Source organism: Papio anubis, chromosome 7 (assembly GCF_008728515.1).
Source record: "Papio anubis isolate 15944 chromosome 7, Panubis1.0, whole genome shotgun sequence".
Classification (NCBI taxonomy): Eukaryota; Metazoa; Chordata; class Mammalia; order Primates; family Cercopithecidae; genus Papio; species Papio anubis.
In genome coordinates, this window is record NC_044982.1 from 126,592,646 (window position 1) to 126,616,706 (window position 24,061).

Below are 24,061 nucleotides of genomic sequence, written 5' to 3' on the forward strand. Positions count from 1 at the left end.
GGCTGCATAGTAGAATCACCAAGGAAACTTTTACAGCTACAACAAATGCTCAGGCCTAGGCTTTTTTAAAGCTGCTCAGGTGTTGCTAATGGGCAGCCAGGCCTGAGAAGGATTCTCTAGGATTCTCCCAAGGCACTCACTTCCAGGTCAGAGGTCACAGGTCACAGGTCTTGCCAATTCCCTCTTCCCTTCTGTTCATAGGGGCTTCTGATATCTTGGTTTTTCTTCTGTGGCACCAATTTGGGTACATTTTTGAAAACAGGGAATCCAAGAAAAGGACTAAGTAGTACATATTGATTATTGGAGATGGTTAAATGCTGTTAATAAATTTTTGTATTTTTGCCTACCTGCAGTGGAATCCTGCCGATCTTGACAGCACATGTGTTTTGTCTGTCCTCCCTAGGGTGTCTCAACAGTGCTGTGTAGTGTAGATGGTAGATGTGCCATCTGTGCGATGTGATATCATCTGTGGGCATGAGGGAAGAGATGGATGCCCTCTGCTTGGGCTTTGTAAAGTCAGCAGGATGCTTTCCTGACCGAGCTATTCACAAGAATAAGTGCTCTAATGGTAATTTTTAAAAAACTGTTTTAAAAGTTTTAGTAGACATGGAATAATTGTACATGTTTATAGGATACAGAGTCATATTTTGATATGTGTATACATGTGTCATTATCAAATCAGGATAATTAGCATATTAATCACCTCAAACATTTATCATTTCTTTGTGTTGGGAACATTCAAAATCTACTCTTCTAGGTACTTGAGAGTATACAATAAATTCTAGTTAACCACATTCATCCCAAAGTGCTGCTGGACACTAGAACTCACTGTGTCATTGTAGTTTTAAAAAGGTGTTTTCTAAAGAGGTGCTGTTCAAGGAAAACTTTCACCTCTAGGACTGACAGCTCCTTGATATTTGGGGGTTGGGGTCTAATGTTCAGTAGTACTTAGTCCAGAAGCCGAACCAGCTTACCTGGAGGTCTCAGCTCCTAGAAAGTGGAGTAATGCCATAAAGTTTCTAAAACGCTGTAAAAAAGATGATCTTGTTTGATATTTATGTAACAGATCTTTTTTGTGGATGAAGAAACTGAGCCTTAAGGAAGGAAGTGATTTACTTGCTTAGTCCCTCAGCTGAGCTTTTCAGTTTTCTTTGCCCACAGTCTTGATTACTCAGCCAGTGTAAGTTAGGGTTATCCAAGAGGTGAGATGATGGGTGAGAATGTTAAAGGATTGTTTTAAGGGTGGGGTGGGAGGTGCGGTTCTAGCAACTTCAAACCTGATTGACTTCCCTGCTCCTGTACTCTGGGGAGTTTCTGGTCTCAGTAGCCCGGTTCAGGCATCTAAACAGGGCATCCTTTTTATAGTGTTGAGGAGGCTCTTCGGTGTCTTGCCCACTCCCTCATTCTGCCACAGTGCTCCACCTCCCACACTCTGTTAAGAGCACCAGCCTTGGCCGGGCATGTTGGCTCACGTCTGTAATCGCAGCACTTTGGGAGGCCAAGGCGGGTGGATTGCTTGAGGTCAGGAGTTCGAGACCAGCCTGGCCGATGTGGTGAAACCCCGTCTCTACTAAAAATACAAAAATTCGCTGGGCGTGGTGACGGGCGCCTGTAACCCCAGCTACTCAGAGGCTGAGGTGGGAGAATTGTTTGAACCCGGGAGGCAGAGGTTGTAGTGAGCTCAGATTGCACCACTGCACTCCAGAGCCTGGGCAACAGAGTGAGACTCACAAACAAATACAAAAGCACCAGCCTTTTCTTTGTTTTTACCATTCTAATATCCTCTCCATTCTTCTATCAAGAGCTCAAGAGTGATATTGTAATGACCCTTGGATATTAAGCACCTACACTTCTGGCCCATTAGCCTTAATTCTTACAGGACCATTTCAAACTATTGTCATCAGTACTTTGCATTGAATGCAATATAATTTACCCAAGCGCTCAGAGCCTAAAGCATTAGACTGGAACTCAGCTGTGTCAGATGAATAAATTATTTCCAGGTTGTACAGCAGACAGTTCATTTCCGGGACATATGTACTTATAGAAACAAATTCTTTCCCTGTTGTGTAGGCTCTAGGACCCCTTTCAAACATCCTTCCTCCTTGGTTTTAGATTTGGGGTTTTAGTTTGATTTCTGAATCTACAGGATTCAATGGGCACTTTCTAGGAGGCAAAAAAAACTAGTTGTACCTGTAAATTAGTATGTTAAATTCTCCCCTCTAACCTCTTTTGATGTGAGGAAGTATATATCCACTTGATAGACCTAGACCATTTGTGAATCAATAAACCTAGGACTGTCATTCTGAAAAATTGTTACAATTTCTAAGAACAAATGCTTTAAAAAAATCTAGGGGTAAGTATATCCCATTTGATCTACTTTGGAGAGAGGGAAAGTGCTTTATTACCTGCTGATTACCACAATAAAACATCTCTATTCTTCAGAGAAACATACAATGTAAAAGATCTTAAAGTACAGAGCATCCTGTAGCTTACTTCTGATAGGGGATTTAGGAGATTCAGTTGTGATTTGCAAAGGGAGAATACCTATGGAGCCTAAATTTCAGGGCCAACCACAGCAAAAACCATAGCTTACTTGCAGGCAAAGATTTGATGACTTTCTCTCCCTGCTCATCCCTCTCCACCCTTAGCCAAATTAGAAGCAGGCATTTTAGGGAGCTTAAGCAATGAAAATCTGAGGCAGTGCTGATAGAATTGAGGCGTGCTTTCTTGGAAGCATTTTCGTTTTTATACAGGTAAGATATTGGGAGTGGGAGCAGGTTGTCCTGTTATGGTAAATCATGTGTGTGCCAACATTGAGTGGTGGGTGGGATTGGAACCTTGGCCCGCAGGCCTGTGAATAGTCCTTATGGTGGTGATGGTGGCATTCTCAACAAATCTGTCACCCAGTGGGCCCATGTCCAGAAAAGGACAGCATATATGATTGAAGTGATAGTGTACCTTCACTGGGAGGGGCCACTCCAGAGATTAGAGGTCTACAGGCAGATTAAGACACGGGTCTAAAAGTGGCCAGGCATGGTGGCTCGTGTCTGTAATCCTAGCACTTTGGGAAGCCAAGGCGGGAGGATCACCTGAGGTCGGGAGTTTGAGACCAGCCTGACCAACATGGAAGAAACCCTGTCTCTACTAAAAATAAAAAATTAGCTGGGCATGGTGGCTCATACCTGTAATCCCAGCTACTCAGGAGGCTGAGGCAGGAGAATCACTTGAACCTGGGAGATGGGGGTTGTGGTGAGCCGAGATCACACCATTGCACTCCAGCCTGGGCAATGAGAGCAAAAAAACTCCATCTCAAAAAAAAAGAAAAGAAAAGGGCCTGATGGCGAATGTGGTTAAAGTCAGCATCACTGTGAAAGGGCATCAGCAGAGGGAGTGCAGTTTGTCTACCAAATACCTGAGCACTGGAATTAGTGGGCATCTTGGAAACTAGAGGAAGGTAGTTCCAGTGCCTGGTGGGGCCAGGTGGGTAACCCAAGGGGCTTATTATCTCGGGTGAATCATTCGGACATTGAGCATCTACCTGGCATGAAGCACTCATTGGGAGGGATTTGTAATGTTTAAGGATTGCTTCTTGCTGTCTTTCTGGCCATCATCTACCCTATTGTTTGCTTCTTTTATTTATTAAACATTAACTGAAGACATACCATGTGCCAGAAGACCATTAACTGATGACATCCAGGCCCCTTTTAGGCACAGGAGACTAAAATAAAAGATTAAAAGTCTATTTTGACTTAACTACTAAACCTCCAACTGCTCATTTTGCAGATGCATGTAAATACTTACACTACAATAAATACATTCAAACAAACTCATCACTGTGTTCCAGGGGTCCATCAAAGATAAAAAATAAAACAGGCCGGGTACAGTGGCTCACACCTGTAATCCCAGCACTTTGGGAGGCCAAGGTGGGTGGATCACCTGAGGTCAGGAGTTCGAGACCAGCCTGGCCAACATGGTGAAACTGCATCTCTACTAAAAATACAAAAAATTAGCTGGGCTTGGTGATGAGTCCTGTAATCCCAGCTACTAGGGAGGCTGAGGCAGGAGAATTGCTTGAACCTGGGAGGCAGAGGTTGCAGTGAGCCGAGATCGTGCCACTGTACTCCAGTCTGGGTGACGGAGTGAGACGCCATCTTAAATAAATAAATAAACTTAAAAAAAAAAAAATATATGAATAAACATCTTGGCCTTCAAAGAGTGATCTGTACAACTGGGAGTGACCTAAGAACGGATCACATAAAATGAGGTATGCAGGTAGAGATGTGCAGGGCGTAATGAGAATATGGACAAGTGGCACTTTCTCTGAAGGAGGGAAGGGAAGAAGTGTTAACCATCATCTGGTCATTTTGGGACTGCGATGGGTGGTGTTGAAGAGGGTAGAAGGTGAGGAAATGCTTGCAGAAGCCAGGACCTGGACTTTGAAACTCTGAGAAGTCCAGTGTAGTGGGAATTTTAGGAGTGGTGAGGGACTTGAGAGACAAGCATGTGCCAGAATGCAATGGGCCCTTCTGCCTAGGGCGGCGTTTGGATTTGATCCCGAAGGGTCTTAGGGGATTCACTGGGTCAGGATGCGTGATCCAGGCGGAAAGGCAGAATTAATACACTCGTGGGGAAGATCACCAGGGAGTTCAGGCAGTAACAGAGCCAAGACATGCTCATATGTTCCTAATGCTTCGTGGGGGCACACTGGGATCTGGAGGTATTTCCCCAGTCCAACTCAGCTCTGTTATTCCGTTGAGGTTTGCTCTGGTCGCTGCTCATGACAGATCAGGAGGATGACTACCCAGGTGAGGTGAGATTCATGTGCTTCAGGAACTAGGCTGTGAACTTCTAAAGTCGGAATAAGAAACTGACTTAAATTTTTGCACAGGGCTGCTGAGATGACTTACATTTGGGGCTGGGGGTGATGGGCAGTGGTGAAAAGTGGGTAGGTAATCAGGAGTCACACCGAGTAGATGATTTTTATACCTGTGTTAGGGGTATGAGGTTTCATTGAACTGCCCTCTCTACTTTTGTATATGTTTAAAAGGTTCCATAACAACATTAAAAATAGGAAGAATAATAGCTTCACGGATTTTCATGAGAATTCAGTGAGAACACAAGTAAAGTTCCTGTATTGACTGTTGCTATTACTGGCCACTGTCTTGGCTGAATTTCACTTTTCCTTCCTCATTCTGTTATTTCTTGCGCTCGACTTTCTTGGCCTGTTCTGTTTCTGGCCTGGAATTTGCCTTGTAGATTTTGGACAGTTTAACTTTTCTAGCTTTGACCCTGGATGATGCTCCCAAGGACACTTCCTGTGTATCTTCTCTGGTCCATCCTGCCCAGGGAACCACCCCTTCCAACTCCCCAATCCTATGGCCTACCCAGGGTCAGCCCCACTGGATTGAACACTGTGTGCTCAGGTACGTGTGTGTGTGTGTGTGCGTGTGTGTGTGTGTTGGAGGGGAGAGGAGGGGATTGAGGTGGAAAGAGAATGAGCCATAGATAGCACACATGACAATATCCCCCTTTATACAGTGGGTATCTTCCTGAAATGTTTTGTGACAATTCGATTTTCATCGCACTATATTTTTATGTATAGGCATGTATATATACAACAGTAAAGTCTGTGAATCTGTGAACTGATAGACATTATTACATAGACATTTATTGTAACTTCAAGATGTTTGTTTTCATTTTGGATGGAACCTTGGCGATCAGTGACTGTCAGCCTTTTTATGTATTTATTTCTGGCTACTCTGGCTGCTTTGCTATATTGTGGATTATTTGTGAACAGATATTTTAATATACTAGATGAAAAGATTATTTAAAGGAACCCTTGGCGAATCCTTTCATAAGATGCAAAGAGTATTTATTTAGGACTTGTTAAGTGCCAGACATTATGCTGGGCCCTTTCTTGTGCCTCGTTGATCTGTAAGATATCCTTTTGAAGTAAATGTTATCTTCATTTTTACTTTTTAAAAATCATATGCGTAATACAGTAGTCTCCCCTTATTTGAGGGGTTACGTTCCATTTAGTATTTTCAGACCACAAATTGACTGCAGGCAACTGAAACTGCAGATAATGGGAAAATACTGTATATACTAGGATCCTTTCGGTTGCAAGTAAAAGAAGACCTACCCCAGACTGATTCAAATAACGAAGATAATTTACTGGTTTTTGTGACTGAGAAGTCCAACCATGGGGTGTGTTTCAGGTATGGTTCGATCCAGGGATTCATGTTGGTATTAGGGATCTGTTCCCTTGTCCTAGGACTGTCTTGGTTCTGCCTTCCTATGTATGTGGGCCTCACCATCATGCTGTCTTCACTCATGGTGACAAAAACAGCCTCAGAAGATTCAGGCCTTATGAATGAATGCCACATCAACCATAGAAGAGCCAGCAACTTTGACCCAGGATTACAAGCAGAAGTCATGAAATTCACTAAGACTAGATTGACTCAAGTCATGTGTTTGCCTTAAACCAGTCACTGTGGCCAGAGAAATGGACTGGCCACAATGACTTAGCTTGACCTAGGATATGGGACCTAGGACATGTGTCACCTTCAGGAGTATAATCAAGGAGAGATTGTTTGCTAGGAGGAAATGAGTGCTGGGGAAGCCGTTCACAGATAGCCACTACAGGGACAGGGCTAGGATGGGCATGTAGTGCTCTCTGTTTAGCTCCAGAGCCTTTTAATTTTCCCTAAAGCAGTGTTTAATACCTTCACTGTTGGTGCCATTCCTCAGGAAGCCTTGGGTCTTAAGTCACTCTCTAGCAGTTGCCCACATCATCAGATTGTTCAGAAGCTCTATATTCTCAACTCTCAAACAAGGAGGTTGGACTTCATTAATTCAGCATATATTTACTGAGTACCTACTATGCCAAGCTCTAGGTCAGGGGCTGGAGATATAATTATATGCAATGTGGACACGTCCTCTGTCCTTATAGGGCTTATTGACTAGTAGAAGAGACAGGAATGAAAAATGATGAGACAGATGTAAGATGGAGCTCTAGGCTGGATGCACTGGCTCATGCCTCTAATCCTAGCACTTTGGGAGGCTGAGGTGGACGGATCATAATGTCAAGAGATGGAGACCATCCTAGCCAACATAGTGAAACCCTGTCTCTACTAAAAATACAAAAATTAGCTGAGTGTGGTGGCGTGTGCCTGTAGTCCCAGCTACTTGGGAGGCTGAGGCAGGAGAATTGCTTGAAGCCAGGAGACGGAGATTGCAGTGAGCCAAGATCAAGCCACTGCACTCCAGCCTGGTAGCAGAGCCAGACTCTGTCTCAAAAAAAAAAAAAAAAGATGGAGCTCTAATACATGCCTGGCCCTTTGTAGGGCCTTGGCAAATAGTTAATGAATGAAATAATCACACAAATATATAATGTTAAACTGTGTTCAGGCTACAATGGGGAACCATGAGAGTATCTCCAGGGAGGGCTGTAATAGTAAGCTGAAAACCCAGGACAGGGCCTTGGGCTATTCAGAGGCTGGGTCTGGTGTGGAGGGTAGTGTCGCCCAAGAGGTCCATTCTGGCCTTGACAGACTCTGATGTCCTCAGAGTTAATGAAGGGTCCTGACCTCTGAGAGAGCCGTAAGATAAGTTAGCGATCACACTTTGTATAATAATCATTTGTGTTCTTAGAGTGGTTAATCTCCATTTGAACCTGCTCTTCATGTTAATCCAAATTTCAGATTCCTTAAAAATGATGTTTCTTATTTCTCCAGACCTTTTAAAAAATATTGTAGAAGGTTCTTCCCTGTAATACGTCAGTTCTGCGTGGTCCAAGCCCAGTTCAGTGCCTCTTCGCTAGTCTCCCCTGGCCCCCCAAACTTGTAGTGCCTCTTCCTCTGGGCTCCCCAGCACTCATGGTCTCTGCCTCCTGTGGGGCATCTGCTTCCTTAGCCATCTTTCTGTGGGACTTTTCCAAAAGATTATAAGTGGTGGTAACTGGAAAAGGAGGTGTGGGTTGCTCATGGATTCCTGGAATGACTTGTCTCCACAGACACCTGGAAGAAAAACCAGCACCGTGTGGACAAGGAAGGATCCTGCTTTCCTGAAAAAACAGATTCCAGAGTCTTGTAAAGGTTCTAAATTGAGGTGTGCTTTGGAATAGTTTTCATTTCCTGGAGCACCGTTTGTAGCTTATCTGCCACTGAGCCATCCTACATTTTCTCTTTCCTCCCTCAACTCTCTCATCATCTACCCTTTTAAGAGAAAAATCTATTTTTTTTTTTTTTTAAATCACAGCCTGAAGTTTCCTTCCATTCCTAGAATGGCAGATTCTAATGGAAGTAAGAAATGGTGTCAGGATTCACTAACTTTATTCTTTCTTTTTTTTTTCCTTATCAGTGCTAGTGGCAACCCAGTGATTGTGTTGATAACTCCGTACTTGTGCTAAGTGGAGATTTGGGGATGACCTCAGGCGTGGTGTTCTATGTTATGCTTTTTCTTTTATTGACTGGTGTGTATAGAAAAATTGGGGAGTGAAGAACAGTACGTTTCTTAACTCTTTCTTCCAAAAATTTCTTGTTGCCATAACAATTAAGGCACTGAAACAGCACAAGAAATCCACATTCGTCTGTGGAAGAGGAAAGAAGGAAAGAGAAAAATGGTGGGGAAAAGGCGGGTTATCAGGCTGGAAAACATTTCCAAAGAAGCAGCATCTTTTTAGCCTTGCATTTGCATAGTGTCTCTTGAATCTAACTCTCTTTCCCTCTTTCTCTCTTTGTGTGTGTGTCTCACTGTGTCGCACTGTGTTCTTTCCTGGGTTTTGTGGCAGGGTTCCAGGGATAGCAGAGCTGCAAATCTCCTGCAAATTTGCATATCCTTTTTAGGCCCAAGTGAATCAATAGTGAACAATTGTTCCCTGTTCTTGGACAGCGGCCTGAAATCCACATTGCTCTGTGTGCATTGGTGAAATTTGGTACTCTCAGAACTCAGAACTCGAGCCCAGCATGGCTGGGGTGTAGTGGCAGGGCCTTATTCTGGCTGGGCACTCAATAAATATTTGTCGAATGGATATCCGGAATATCAAACCAAAGTTGGGAGTGTTTGTGTCCTAGACTGATGCTGTCAGTTCTTTCACCATGCTTGGGAGAGAGCGCCAGAAAGGACTTGGCAACGTCTCAGCGTTCCAGGTCTTTGGACTGGATTTCCTTTCTGTGCTCTGCTGGTTCTATGAAGCAGTAGAGCCAGACATTCAGGACATGAGGTGGGGCTGGAACATTCTGGAACCCTGGAAACTTGATGAAGTGGGAGCAGCTGTTTCTGATTCTTGGGGGAAGAGCAAGTCCTCTGCTTTGACACAGTGAGACTGGCCTGCCTGGCGCAGTGTGGAGAGGGAGGTCGGCCCTGATTTCCGTCTTCACTACCTTTGACGGGGGCTTTTTCTTGACCTGTTGACAGAAGGAGTTGCTGCAAACCACTTGGCTTTGATGAAATCAATTCTTGCTGGAGATTTTCCTTTAAGAAGCCGCCAGACAAGTGAGCTGGGGCACGGCTAATCTTTATCTGTGTTGGGTTCTTGGAGTGGATTGAAAAGTGCTGATAAAGATACTGTGATTGATGTTTGGTTTGCTTTTTCTCTAATTGAACAGCAACTATTTGGATTCAGCTTTCTGCTTGTACTGTGTTAATTTTGGTATTTCATTTCTTGCCCCATAGTTGTGAAGTACTAAGATGTTCTGGAAAGGTGAACCAGAAAGCTGGGAAGCGTTCTGGACTGGCTTCTCAGCAAATAGTCTTCCTGGGAGCGTGTTGTCTGAAGGTTTGTTTTTTTCTATCCAGTTGCAAGGACAGGATAGAGAGCCACTCTTAGCACAGAGCCAGTGAGAGTGTGAGTAGCTTACGAGGCCGTCTTGGCACCATGGCCAGTATGGATGGAAAGGCAAAACCAGTTTGGTCAGTGGCCATACAGCCAAGGCAGAGTCGTTTAGAGCAGGGGGAGCTTTGAGAACTGCCTCTCGCAGCCACATGGCTTACAATAAAGCTCAACCTTGAAAGCATTTACAGACGAGAGCTACGAGGAGAATGATTCTCCTAGTAGTAATGTGATATGCAGAGGCCATGACGAGGCATGCGGCATTTCCGTCGCCAGGCCCCCGGTCCGTAATACTGCAGTTTGTTTACAAGCCCCTGCTGATAGTCTGTGGACCTCTTGAGAAACTAGGAACCAGGAAAAGACCAGTGTTAATCGGGGAGGAAAGGGGATAAAGAGGCAATATGGCAACGCTGAATCTGGCTGTTTACCAAAGAAACTGCTATTCCTTATGAAGGGAGGATTAACTGTTAATAAGCTCCCAATTATTATAGGTAAATATGTATTTGTAAAGATACCTGCTTTATTCTGTAGATCACTCATAGTGATATTTTAAATTTTGTCAGCCCTTTCATTTCTCTAATTTGTTGAAAAAACATGTTCAGATACTGTTAATATTGACTCCAACTGGGATGTCAAAATCCTTGTGCAGATAAGGGACGTGTCATGCCACACATGCAGAAGGATTAGACTGGCTAGGGTAGTATCAATCCTGTGGCTGCACTGACATCTTTGTGGCTTGTATCTGAACACACACACACATTTTGTCGTCTTCAGTGGACATAGTACTGGGTCCTGCATGACCCCCCAACTTACTCATGATCTCCTGATCATCTCTGTGATGCTTTGGATGACAGAAACCCCAAATTGGCTTAAACAATAAAGACAAAGTGGGTTTATGTATGTGCTAGGAGAATCAGGTCAAATTGGATGGAAAAGTAGGAGTGGGGTAGACATCATAATGCTTTGGATGACAGAAACCCCAAATTGGCTTGAACAATAAAGACAATGCATTGGCTCAATAACTGGTAAATCCCAACCTCTGTTTATTCATGTTCCCCATTTAAATCTCACAGATGTACCCCCAGAGTGCTCCAAAGGGATCTGGAGCTACAGGTATGAAAAGGGATATACAAGATTTTGAAGATGGCTGGAGCCTGTTGTTGGATAGATGTCTTGAGTTGTGTTTTTTCATGTTTTCCATTCTGGTGTTGCCCCCAGATGATTTTATGTAGATGTTTGAAAGGTGTGGATGTTTACTTTTTAGAACACAGGAGTTAGTCTTGCATCTTCGTTGGAAGGACTTCAGCAATCTGCAAATGGAAAGTAGCCTGATGAATTTCTGATCCCCATCCAGCTGTTACTGCCAGTCTGGTTGTGAAATGTGACAGGGCTGTGGCCAACTGTGTGATGTTGGAATATGTTGCCTCTGAAATTGCTTTCTATCCTCTACATTGCTCTGTGAATTGAGAAGGAGTGACTGGCAGTGATCAGGAGGTCTAAATCGTATTTTGCATATGCCTATACAGGAGTTATTGGTTTCCCATTTATCACAAGATATTCTTCCAGGGGCCATTTGCAGGGGGTTGGAAACATACGAAGCTTCGTTCCAGCTCAAGACTGTGCTTGTGGAAAGATACTTAAAAGTATAAAATAGGACATAGATGACAACTAGTATCGATAATGAGACAAGAAAATTATGGGCCTGGATGTCTGCCCTAGGAGGGATTAGGACTCCAGCCTGAGTCTGGAAGACCAGACAGGTTTTCAAAAATGGAGAGAGCAAGGGAGGAACATTTCAGGCAGGGGAATGAGACACAAATGAGGAGCTAGGAGTGGATGGGGTATGTTGGGGACAGTTACAGAGTCTTACAAAGTGGGTTTATGTATGTGCTAGGAGAATCAGGTAAAATTGGATGGAAAAGTAGGAGTGGGGTAGATATCATAATGCTTTGGATGACAGAAACCTCAAATTGGCTTAAACAATAAAGACAATGCATTGGCTCAATAACTGGAAAAAGACCTACTTTTCAAGTTGCACACAGGGTTCTCTAGGTGTGCCTTCCTAGGCCTAGATTTCCTGGTGCTCACCAGAAGGCAGCTAGCAGTAGCCAGGGTTCCCTGGTTCTTTATTCACACCCATAACCATCAAACCAAAGACCTGACATTTATTCCTCCTAACTAACATGGCAGCCAGGGGAAATGCCATGTGCTTAGAACTGGGTTTCTGTTCATCCCACAGCTGATAAGAATACGGTTGAAATTGTGCTGATAAGGTTATGCTGGTAAACATCAACCTCTGGAGCTAAGTTTGGGGCCAGATCCTGTGGCTGCTACATAGTGATTTCCCAAAGGAAAATCTATCCAGGCAGAAAGGAATGGCAGGATAGAGGGTGGATTTACAACAAAAATGAGGTCAACTCAAGGATAAAAATTATGGGTGGGTTTGAATCTAGGCTAAATACTCTTGAGGAATCCAAGACTCTATTCTATAGGTAGATCCTCTTGGGGTTATTACTGTATCTGTCTTGCTCCTTGATAGGAGTGTGTAAGGGTTTGCCACTGGTCTTAACTATAGCTGCATATGCCCAGAAAAGTTCTTTGGTAGCTAGTTTGCTTTCTCATCCTCATCTGCTTTACCTGTTTACTAGGACTGTACGTGTACAGTCAATTAGCTGCCTTTTATTGAGACCCTACGAAGTGTAAAACATGAATGGCTTTGGAGGGAGACCTTTCCTTCTTCCTGTAGGGCTCCCTGAGAGCCATACCCCAGTTACTTAAGATTCTTTTGTTTGGTTATTCCATTTAGTCTTCCATTTGTTCACATTAACACTAATCACAAATCATGTGGGATTGCTGAAGTTTATTTATTACTATTATTTTAATTGAGGCAGGGTCTCACAATGATGTCCAGGCTGGTTTCTAATACCTGGACGCAAGCAGTCCTCCCACCTCAGTCTCCCAAAGTGTTGGGATTACAGGTGTGAGCCACCACCCCGGCCACTGAAGTTTAATAGTGCCACTCAGAGGCCCGCCACACATGCATGCCATCCATCCACCCACCCACCCATCCACCCACCCACCCATCGACCCATCCACCCTCCCACCCATCCATCCATCCACCCATCCATCCACCCACCCATCCATCCAGTGAGTTCCTGCTATGTGCCAAGAACTCTGCTGGCCACTACAGGCGAATCCAGGTATGGCATGTGGTCACTACTCAAGAGCTCCAGTCTGGTTGGGCAATTTGACAGATCTACAATTTTGAATTTATGTGGTATATACTGTATGTAGTGTGCTGTGTAAGTTTAGAGAAGAGCAGTTTCTCTCAACCAAAGGTGTCGGCTGATAACATTGTTTAGTTGAAATGATGTTTAAAATGGGCTTAGAGAATTGGATAGGGCAGGGGGCAGATATTTGGAGCAGTGGGAAATATGAAAAATGAATCAAGGCCACAATGATGTCATTTCCAGGAAGCCGCAGGTGTTGTTTTATGGCTAAGGCTATAGTTCTTAAATAGCTGGGAGGTGGAGTGGAAATGCAGATTCCCAAGCCTGCCACCTGAGATTTTGATCAATCGACTGGGAATGTGGTCTGGGCAACACACTTTAATCTACACTTTTCAAGCTGGTTCTGATGATGGTGGTCCAAGGAGTACCAGCCTGGGGTAAGAATTCAGGTATGGGGCGGGGAGGGTTTGAGGGATGAGGCTTCAAATGTAGTCTGGGGCAGGGGAAGAGCAGGAGTCTGGAGAGAGTGGCCAGAGTGGTTAAGGAAGGATGGAGGAGAGCTTCCAGGTCTGAGTGGTCAACAGGATCTGTAGAAAGTTAAAGGCATCAGCCAGCAGAGTATGTAATGTCCAACAGAACATACTTAGAACAGGAAATAATAGCTTAGGTTTATTTTTGCAGAGTTGAGCTAAAACATATTTACAGGGGGGAAAAAACCTCTCGAAATAATGACTTGGCTCTAAACTCATGCAGCCGAGAATTCAGGTTCCAAACTTCAAGTGCGATTCTTAGTCTGCAAGTCTGCCTCCCAGTTGGAAATTATTTATCTTTGTTATATTAGCTCAGTGATTTTGGAATGCTCTTGAGTAACTTTGGAGGCCACTCTACAAATTGCTTGATTCATTATTTAAAACTATGATCGATTCAAGACAGAATAAATATTCAGAATACTGAATATTTTTCAGTGTTCAGAATAATACTGAATCCACATGGGTGGTGCATTAAAGGGGGTGTGCAGCATTTATGCAGTTAAGGATATTTGGGGGTCACTTAAATTGGGCCTCTTTTCATAGAATCATTAAGACTTTGCAGGACATTTTAATTTCTTCCCTTAGACAGGTAACCACAAGAACCTTCTCAAACTGTTCTTGATTTATTCTGCAGACTGCTTGGAGTTCCCCATCTCATGGATGGTGTACTGTAGACTAGAGGTCCCCAACCTTTTTGGTTTTGTGGAAGACAATGTTTTCATGGACTAGGGGCTGCGGGACTGGTTTCAGGGTGATTCAAGCACATTACCTTTATGTGTACTTTATTTCTATTATTATTACATTGCAATATATAATGAAATAATTACACAATTCACCATAACGTAGAATCAGTGGGAGCCCTGAGCTTGTTTTCCTGCAACTAGACAGTCCCATCTGGGGTTGATGGGAGACAGTGAGAGATCATCAGGCATTCGATTCTCATAAGGAGCGCACAACCTAGGTCCTTCGCATGCACGGTTCACAATAGGTTTTGCAATCCTATGAGAATCTAATGCTGCCGCCTGTCTGATAGGAGGTGGATCTCAGGTGGTAATGTGAGTGATGGGGAGCAGTTGTAAACATAGATGGAGCTTCGCTTGCTTGCCCTCTGCTCACCTCGTACTGTGTGGCCTGGTTCCTAACAGGGCACAGACTGGTACCGGTCCATGGCCTGGGAATTGGGGACCCCAGCTGTAGACTGTACTTCTTAATTCCTGTGCAAGGATGGTTTTTACTTACCTGGTGTTAAGAACTAGAGTTTAGGCAGTGCGTGGTGGCTCACGCCTGTAATCTCAGCACATTGGGAGGCTGAGGCAGGCAGATCCTGAGGTCAGGAGTTTGAGACCAGCCTGGCCAACATAGTGAAAGCCTATCTCTACTAAAAATACCAAAAAAAAAAAAAAAAAAAAAAAAAAAATTAGCCAGGCATGGTGGCAGGCTCCTGTAATCCCAGCTATGGGAGGGTGAGGCAAGAGAATCACTTGAACCTGGGAGATGGAGGTTGCAGTGGGCTGAGACCGCACCATTGCACCTGGGCTTCAGAGCGAGATTCCATCTCAAAAACACCACCTAGATTTCTGACTGGCTGTATGTTTTACAGTATTATTACCCAGCTACCATTACAAGCTCAGTGGAAATGACTCAAAAAGTCACACTTTTCAATATAGCTTTTAACTGCTTTGTGTCTTACATTGCATTGAATTCATTAGTTAAGTTTAAGAACAAGAGGCCACTTAGCAATAAAGTATAACAGCTGCTTCATCCTTGACATTAAAATTATTTATTGTTTTAGGCTTTAGAGTGTGGGTTGATAGAAGGTACAAGAAGACATACTTAAAGACAAAACATTGACTTTATTGGTCAGTTAGCCGAGGATTTCTTAATCTTGACACTGTTCGCTTTCTGAGTCAGGTACTTCTTTGTTGTCGTGGGCTGTCTTGGTCATTGCTGGATATTTTGCAGCATCGTGGTTGCTACCTGCTAGACCCGGTTTTGACAATCAACATATGTCTCTAGACATTATCAAATGTCCCCTAGGGAACAAAGTAACCCCTGGTTGATAATCACTGAGTTAGCAGAGACAAGAAAGCCTTTTATGGGCTATATTTTTATTCTGTTGTTAATCTGTCTTTTGAGAAATTTTTTTGACTATTAAATACATACAGTTGATTCCCATTATTCACGGATTCCATATTTGTCAATTTGCCTACTTAGTGAGATTTATTTGTAACCTGCAAATCCATGTTTCAGGCACTTTTGCTGTCATTCATTGACTTATGAAGCATGAAAAATTTGAGTTGACCACTGTGCACATTCCTAGCTGAGATCACACAAGAAAACACTGTGCCCTCTTCTTTTAGCTCTCATACTGTACACAGATGTCCTTTTTGTGGTCTATTTAATGCCATGTTTTTGCATTTTTATACTTTTTGTTGGTGATTTTGCTGTTTAAAATGAGCCCCTGGTGCAGTGCTGAAGTGCTGTCTGGTGTTCTTAAGCTCCAGAAGGCTGTGATATGCCTTAGGGGGAAAATATGTATGTTAGATAAGCTTCATTCATACATGAGTTACAGTGCTGTTGGCTGGGTTAAATGTTAGTGAGTTGACAATATATTAAAGAAGGCTCTTTAAATAGAAACACACATAAGGCAATATTATGTATCGACTGGCTGACAAAAATTTTGTGATCAGAGGCTTGTAGGAACATAACCCTGTATTTCCCCTAGGAGCAGAGGTTTAGTATTTGCTAATTCAGTGTTCATAGAGACTTCATAGAGCATAACTACTGCAAATAATGAGAATTGACTATATGTTTAGTTTTCTAGCCTATATGTCAACAGCTTGCATTTTAGGGATCTCATGTGATATGTGATTAAACAAGATCACTTTTCTTTCTAAAAAATAATATATCCACATTATAAAAACTTATAAATAATTGCTGAGTCAAAGGATATCTTTAAAGCTTCCACATACGTTATGAAAAAGGTTGCACTGATTTACAATGCCAGCTTCAGTATATCTTTGCTGGCTGGCATTGTTTTGCATTTTTCATATTATTTAAAAATAATGGCGGCTGGGCATGGTGGCTCACTCCTGTAATCCCAGCACTTTGGGAGGCCGAGGCAGATGGATCACCTGAGGGTCAGGAGTTCGAGACCAGCCTGGCTAACCTGGTGAAACCCTGTCTCTACTAAAAATTAGCTAGGCATGGTGGCCGGGCGCCTGTAATCCCAGCTACTTGGGAGCCTGAGGCAGGAGAATCACTTGAACCCGGGAGGCGGAGGTTGTAGTGAGCCGAGATTACGCCACTGGACTCCAGCCTGGGCGACAGAGCGAGACTGCGTCTCAAAAAAAAAAAAAATAAAATAAAAAATAAAATAAGGCAAAATTGATTCATGTTAGAGAAAATTCATATTACACAGATATATTTAAAATACAACTTAAAATCCTTTCCCCTTTTTACTTTTTCCCACCTTTTCCTCATGAGTGTTAAGAATTTGGTGCATGTCATTTTCAGGCCTTTTCAGAAAATGCACATAAAAATAAATGAATTTTTAAAATAAATGCATCTATATTAAATACCCGTAATTTAATACAGAAGGGACAGAATTTTTGCCTATTATGTGCCCTTAGCATTATGCTTTGTTATTGCATATAATTTAGGTGGAAAAATGCTTCCTTATTATTTATAAAATACTTATTAAAATGCTTAACTTGTCAAGAGAAATTACATAATGATGCTTCTGTTTAATAGCTGTGATTTACTTTTTATGCTGCGCAATTAGCTTGGGATGCATATCTTTTAATCTAATTTTTTTTTTTTTTTTTTTTTTTACCAGTAACTAGAGCTACAGAATATAACATAGATTCAGTCTTGCAGTTTTATTATTTTCTTTCACTAGACTTGACAGAGGATTTCAAGAATTCAATTTTCAGGTAGATAAGTAGTTAATGACTGGATGCAATTGGGTAAACATTATCTAGGATCAACCAAGATGCTTAATCTAAATTATTACAACAGATGTTTGTGGAATGAGTACAATGTGAGGAAAACACTTTAGTGTTAAAGTGATTCTCTAACTCCTGCCCCCGTCACTGCGGCAGGAGAACAGAGGATATTAACGGTAGCTTGATGCTCATTCATGTATTTCAGGGAACTTAGGGACTATTTAACAGTATGAATAGAATTTCTGTAGATAAAGATTTCCTTGATCTAGTATGAGGAAGTGAGATCTTGTACCAGCTGTTGATACCAGACAGAGAATTTTGGTTGAATTTTAAGCCCTATTTATACCAGAAAGGTGTAGTTTTAACTTAAAATGACTTAGAAAAAAAAACACTACTGAAAAAATGTTCATAGTTTTCACTGACAGAAAAACTCAGGAAAATTGTAGGACTTTGAAATAAGTCAGATAAGTCCTTTCTAGGATGATGGGACAGAGAAATTGTAAAGGTTTAGGATTACCTGTTTACTGCTTAGAAAAAAATAAAATAAAACATATGCTTTTACCAAGGTCAGTAAGAACTATTTTCTGGAGCAAATGGAAAAAGCTGGAGAATGCTACTGACTGAGCTAAGGGGATAAGCGACCCAATACCCAGGCCTCAGTTTCACCTAACAAGGATACAGGCCTTGAGTATTGTTAAGAGCCATAGGATTCTATTTTCCAGTGAGAGAGTACAACTTGCATGATAACTTTACAGCTCCGTCCCAAATTCAGCACTCTACCAAGATGCCGGGAGTTTTCCTTGCAGGTATGGAGAAAACTTAGGGGTTTGGCAGAGATGTAGATTTAGAAAATTCACGTATACTTGATTTGCTATGAAAAATTCACAGAAATTTTGAAGTTTATAAATTCTATTTTAGAAAAAACAAAACAAAACAAAAAAACCCAAACACCCTTCCCACCAGTTAGGAATTAGATTTCTTCCCTGTGATATTCTTAGTTTACTCTTGGAGTGATTGTTTGTTTGCTTACTAGTGCAGGCATTCAGATAATCATCTAAATCCTATAGGTACACCCTTTGAAGTGTGAAGCTTTTCTTCCAGAACATCTGTGGAAGAGGTCCTTAGTAGAATGTTTAAAGGAAAATATTTCAGATAGTTGTTCATGTTCCTTTCTTAATTTTATTCCTAAAAAATAGCAGGCAAACTTTTTTTTTTACTTTACTAATTTTTGATTTGTGAATATTTATGAAAAGACTCAGTTGAAGTGTTCCTTTATATTTACATTTTTTTGTGAAAAATATTTTTATTTACAGCATGAATGTTTGAATTCTTGCTTGCTCTGAAAGATTTAAACATTATTGAAAGCTTTAGAGTAAAAGTAATAGATCAAGTTGTATTCCTCCTCAGAAAATCCTTTGTAAATTACTACTTTCTTGCTGTCTTTGAACTTTGTTTACAAAATATAGGTTTTAACTGTGGTGTTTGCCATACCTGTGAACTTTTCTTTATGTCTTCTGCGTTTTGTAAATATACTTGATATTCTTTGTCTCTTTTTCTGGTAGTTTTTAAAATATTTATCTCTCTAATCTACCTAGGATTTGTTTTTGTGTATGATAGTAGTAGAACTGCAACTTAATTTGTATGTGGATATTTACTTTTCCCAATATAATGTGTCAAACAGTTTGCTCTTTTTGTGCCAGTTTTAAATATCTTTTTTTGTATCCTAAATATCAATGTATTTGCTGTCTGTACTCTCCTGTTCTAGTGATAATAGAATATGTCTATTTTCATAATGCTGTCACTCTGTTTTTGTTACTGTAGCTTTGTAGTATATTTGATTTTATGAGGATATTTCCTTTCATTATTCTTATTGTTTAAACTTTTTTTTTTTTTTTTTTTTTTTTTTTTTGTCATCCTGAAGGTTTTTCTCTTCCAGTTGGACTTTAGGATTAGTTTTCTGAGTTGAGATGCTCATTGACTTACATCGATTTTACAAACTGAGGAAGAATTGCTGTCTTACAATATTGAGTCTTTTCATCTGGGAAATGGTAGTTCTCTCCATTATTTGTATCTTTTTTTTTCTTTAATGTCATTTAGTAAAATTTAAAATAAGATTCGTTTTGGCATATATATGGGTAGGTTGGTTTATTTCTTAGGAGTTTTTCTTTTTTTTTTTTTCTTTCTCCTCCTACCCTTCTTTCTATTCCTATTTGCTATTATGAGTAGAATTTTTTGAAATGTCATTTTCTTTTTTTTCTCTTCTCTTTTTTTCTTTTCTTTTACAGGGTCTCACTTTGTCATCCAGGCTGGAGTGCAGTGGCACGATCAGGGCTCACTTGCAGCCTCAACCTTCTGGGCTTGGGTGATCCTCGAACTTCAGCTTCCTGGGTAGCTGGGACTACAGGTGCACACCACCATGCCTGGCTAATTTTTTGTACTTTTTTTTGGTAGAGATGGAGTTTTGCCATGTTGTCCAGGCTGGTCTCAAGAGATGCTCCTGCTGTGGCCTCCCACCGTGCTGAGATTACAGGTGGAGCCACCATGTCCAGCTAAAAAATTGCCATTTCCTAAATGGTTACTATATCTGACCATTTGTAATCCACTAGACTCTAGACAGACAGGCATTCCATTTGCAAATATTGAAAGTTTTACTGCTACTGCCTTCTTTTTAGTATTTTATTTCATTTTTCTGCCTGCATTGGTTAGAGGGTAAAATAAAATATTGAATAGTAATAGCAGGCACCCTTGTCTTCTTCCTGATTTTAATGGGGCACTATGTGTAACTCACCGTTTGTTTTCTCATCTCCATACATTTCTGACTTTTCTTTATAAGGAAGCATTTTGATAAGAAAGTATCAAATTAACTATAATTGGGGAAAATATTCAAGTCATTTTTTGTTTTTCAAAGGATTTGGCAGTGATGTGAGATGTGCCAAGAAATTAAAAATGTTTTATGATTAATCAAAAACAGATTCATATTTGTCTCTCCTCTGAGGAATTCCCCATGTATAGGAGCATGTTAAAACATCTGAAGACTCACTGCACCACACAGAACCTCTGAGAAACGCTAGGAACACACTTTGAGCAAGCTGGCCTTATTTTTCTTGAAGGAGGGTATGAGTGGGATCAAGGGTTCTCACCAGTGGCAGTGACCCAGGCTGGGGTGGAGTCTTGGGGTATGGAAGTCATGTTCTCCAGCAGTAGATGGAGCCACCTAAGTGGGCCCTAAGGGCCAATTGGTAGGGTTGAAATTCAGAAAATCTTGACTATTTGTCAGATCCAGAGGGTCTTTGGAGGTCGCATGGAAACAGTGAATTTAGAGATGTCACGTACCAAATATAAAAGAGGAAGAGAATGACACACAAGATGTGTGATGTGATAGTGTAGGACTCTGGCACTTTTACATGGCGGAGGTCCTTATCTGTGTTACTGAAGAGTGGGCTGGCAGAGTTAAAGCCGAAGGCTTAGAATGTAACCTCAAACCTTGTCACAGCCATTCTGTCTTGCTAGTGGATTCTACTACCTGGGAACACTTTTTTTTTTTTTTTTTTTTTTTAAGACGGAGTCTCACTCTGTTGCCCAAGCTGGAGTGTAGTGGTGTGATCTTGGCTCACTGCAACCTCCGCCTCCCTGGTTCAAGTGATTCTCCTCCCTCAGCCTCCCGAGTAGCTGGGACTACAGGCAACCGCCACACACCCAACTAATTTTTTATTTGTAGTAGAGATGGGGTTTCGCCATGTTGGCCAGGCTGGTCTCGAACTCCTGACCTCAAGTGATCCACCCGCCTTGGCCTCCCAAAGTGCTGGGATTACAGGCATGAGCTACTGCGCCCGGCTGGGAACACTTTTATTAGGTAAATTTCAAATTACTATGTGTGCCTGAAAGCCATAAGCCCTAGTACTTTTAAATGAAAGGCTTAAAGCCACTGGTTCTTGGAGCCCTGTGTTCTGTAGAGATGCCTCAGTGGACTGCAGGGTTGTGGAGCTCCTGACCTGGTCACCTATTTCAGCCAAAGCAGCTCTGCTTTTACGTATCTCTATTGCTTATTGGACTTCTGAGTGGAATTATATTTGAAGAAAAGACTGCTGCTAAAAATTTTGAAAGCTGTCATTATAATTCATTTTACTAATTTAAATCATGTTTGTATGGGTGATACTGATCTTATCTACATAACAACATTTTGTATCCCAACTCAATTGCATTTCTCAAGGAAAATTTTCTGGCATGAGGGATTTAAAAAAGACTTTGTCATCCATCTGATGTAGGTATTATAGGATTTCAAATGTGTAGGCATGTGCTTGGGTCAGTTGTGTGCATGTCTTATTTCCTCTAGTAAATGGTGAGCTTCTTAAGGACCTGCTTGTATCTTATTTATTTTGTTTTCCATTCCTGCTCCCACCATTACCCCTGAACACCTACCACATATGTTCAGGTTGTACTTCCTGTAGAAGAGGAAAAATCATTTTCTTCTTTAACCTTCATAGATTCTTAGTTGGAACAGACCCACTGTAACAAAAGACAGTTTTAACAAGAGAAAAACCGAATTATTAACATGTCTATTTCATATATACATGGAAGACACCCAGGGATTGAGTAGTTCTCAAAGAGAGGTGGCTTTGAATTCCAGCTTATATAGCATCTTCAACAAAGAACAGTAGGTTTTTAGAGAAGTGAGAAGTGACAACACTAAGGAAAAGGATTTTGATTCTCTATGGGCAGCAGCTTGGGGGAAGGTAAATAACTACAGATAACGGCTAGTTAGCAAAGTTTGTTCACATAGTTCCCTCTGGTACCATCTCCAGGCAGAGAAGTGAGAAGCATCTAAAGCAGTCAGCTGTGGTTAACCTTTGTTCTCCCTGGTAAAAGAGGGAGCAGGATACCTTTCTTCTTTGTAAACACACGTCCTGCTTTTAGGCAGATCCAAGGAGAGCAGAGAAGCTTTCCTGCATCTGCTGCTTCTTAATTGTCTTCAGCTCAATAATCCTTCATATTTTGGGGTGGCCTATTCTGGTCTCCCACATTCCTGATTCTCTTCAAACCCCTGTGAATGAACATCCACTTTCCCTTCAGCTAGTGATGTCACTGAGGAGGCAGGAGAGGAGAAATTTAGAGGGAGGAGTCCTCCAGCAGCCTGACTTCCCTCTTGACTCTCAGTGTGCAGGCGAGTTGTTAAGAGAGCTCTAAATAGCCTCTTCTGGGGATTGCTGCATTTTAGTAGGATCACCGAAAATTGAGGTGGGAGAGCTTGCCAAGAAAACCTCTCCCAGTTCTGCGTGGGCTACAATCTAAGTAACTGAGGCCAGCGGATGTGGACTGAGCCTAGAGGAATTGTGGTAAGGAAGCCTTGTTTCATGGTGGGATTATCAACGTCGTCCCCAATGTTCAGCTACACCCTTTCTACTCTTCATGGCCAAATTGGAGACCTGTCTCTGCTAAGCAGCTTTGTTTGGCTCACGGTGAGCTGTGCTCTTTATTCTTTAGCCAGACCATGTGCATTATATCACTAGCACTTTTTTGTGCCCGTGCCTCCTACTCTGCAACTATCTAATAGAGGGTTTTGTCTTCCATACTAGCTCTGAGATAGCACTGTTGCCATAGCACCTGACATATACTGAGTGCTTATTTTAGGCAAGGCTCTTTGGTGGCAATGGAAACCCATTCATACCAGTTTGGTAAACAAGGAAGTTTCTTGTATGCTTTTTGGAAGCAAAGGGCTTTGGGGATCACCAGAATTGGGGAATGAGGCACTGAAGGTGCTCTCCTGGGCTCCCACATACCTGATCCCTCTTTTGAGAGAGGGGCCATCATTATCTAGATGAACTTGCAAGGTCATGATTACCTCCCAGTTTCCAGTAACCCTCTGTGACTGTCCTTATCTTTGTGACTTCGTAATCTTCCAAGCACTGAGGTAGAGTTCCACCAAATAGAATGGCTCAGTTACTAGGAAGAATTCCACTGGCCAGAATTGGCCTATTTGATCAAGACCACACCAGTATTAGATCTCTGGCCTGGGAATGGATTAACTGCCGTAGGGTCAGGGCTCTACCCCTACCCAGATGGCTTTGGGGGAGTGGGAAGGTAGGGCAGGTCCCTGGGGACCAAAGGCAGCTCTTTTGGGCTGGGCAGAGCACAAAACACATCTCTTACATTATTTAAGTATTTGCTAGATAAAATGTTTCATCCTGTTTTCCAATCGTAATACTCCGTGTTTTTGTTTATTTGTTTTTTTTTTTCATTTTTGAGACAGAGTCACACTCTGCTGCCCAGACTGGAGTGCAGCGGCCTGATCTCGGCTCACTGCAACCTCTGCCTCCTGGGTTCAAGTGATTCTCCTGCCTCAGCCTCCGGAGTAGCTGGAATTACAGGCACCTGCCACCATGCCTGGCTAATTTTTGTACTTTTGGTAGAGACGGGGTTTCATTATGTTGGCCGGGCTGGTCTTGAACTCCTGACCACAAGTGATCCGCCCACCTTGGCCTCTCAAAGTGCTGGGATTACAGGTGTGAGCCATCATGCCTGGCC

At 42.1% G+C, this 24,061-nt stretch overlaps 2 long non-coding RNA genes across 4 annotated transcripts in view; one reads left to right on the forward strand and one right to left on the reverse strand.

The window, feature by feature from the left end:
* LOC116275802 overlaps positions 1-24,061 on the forward strand; it is a 162,987-nt gene that overhangs the window by 110,063 nt on the left and 28,863 nt on the right. The gene's annotated exons all lie outside the window — the stretch shown is intronic.
* Positions 11,057-23,402, reverse strand: LOC116275803. Of its 3 annotated transcripts, none has more exons than XR_004185137.1 (3): positions 23,317-23,402; positions 21,959-22,045; positions 11,057-11,142 (listed from the first exon to the last, which is right to left on the reverse strand). It is a non-coding gene; the product is annotated as an uncharacterized LOC116275803 (long non-coding RNA). The 3 variants fall into 3 exon arrangements; XR_004185138.1 differs by lacking the exon at positions 11,057-11,142 and adding an exon at positions 15,357-15,569; XR_004185136.1 differs by lacking the exon at positions 11,057-11,142 and adding an exon at positions 15,357-15,572.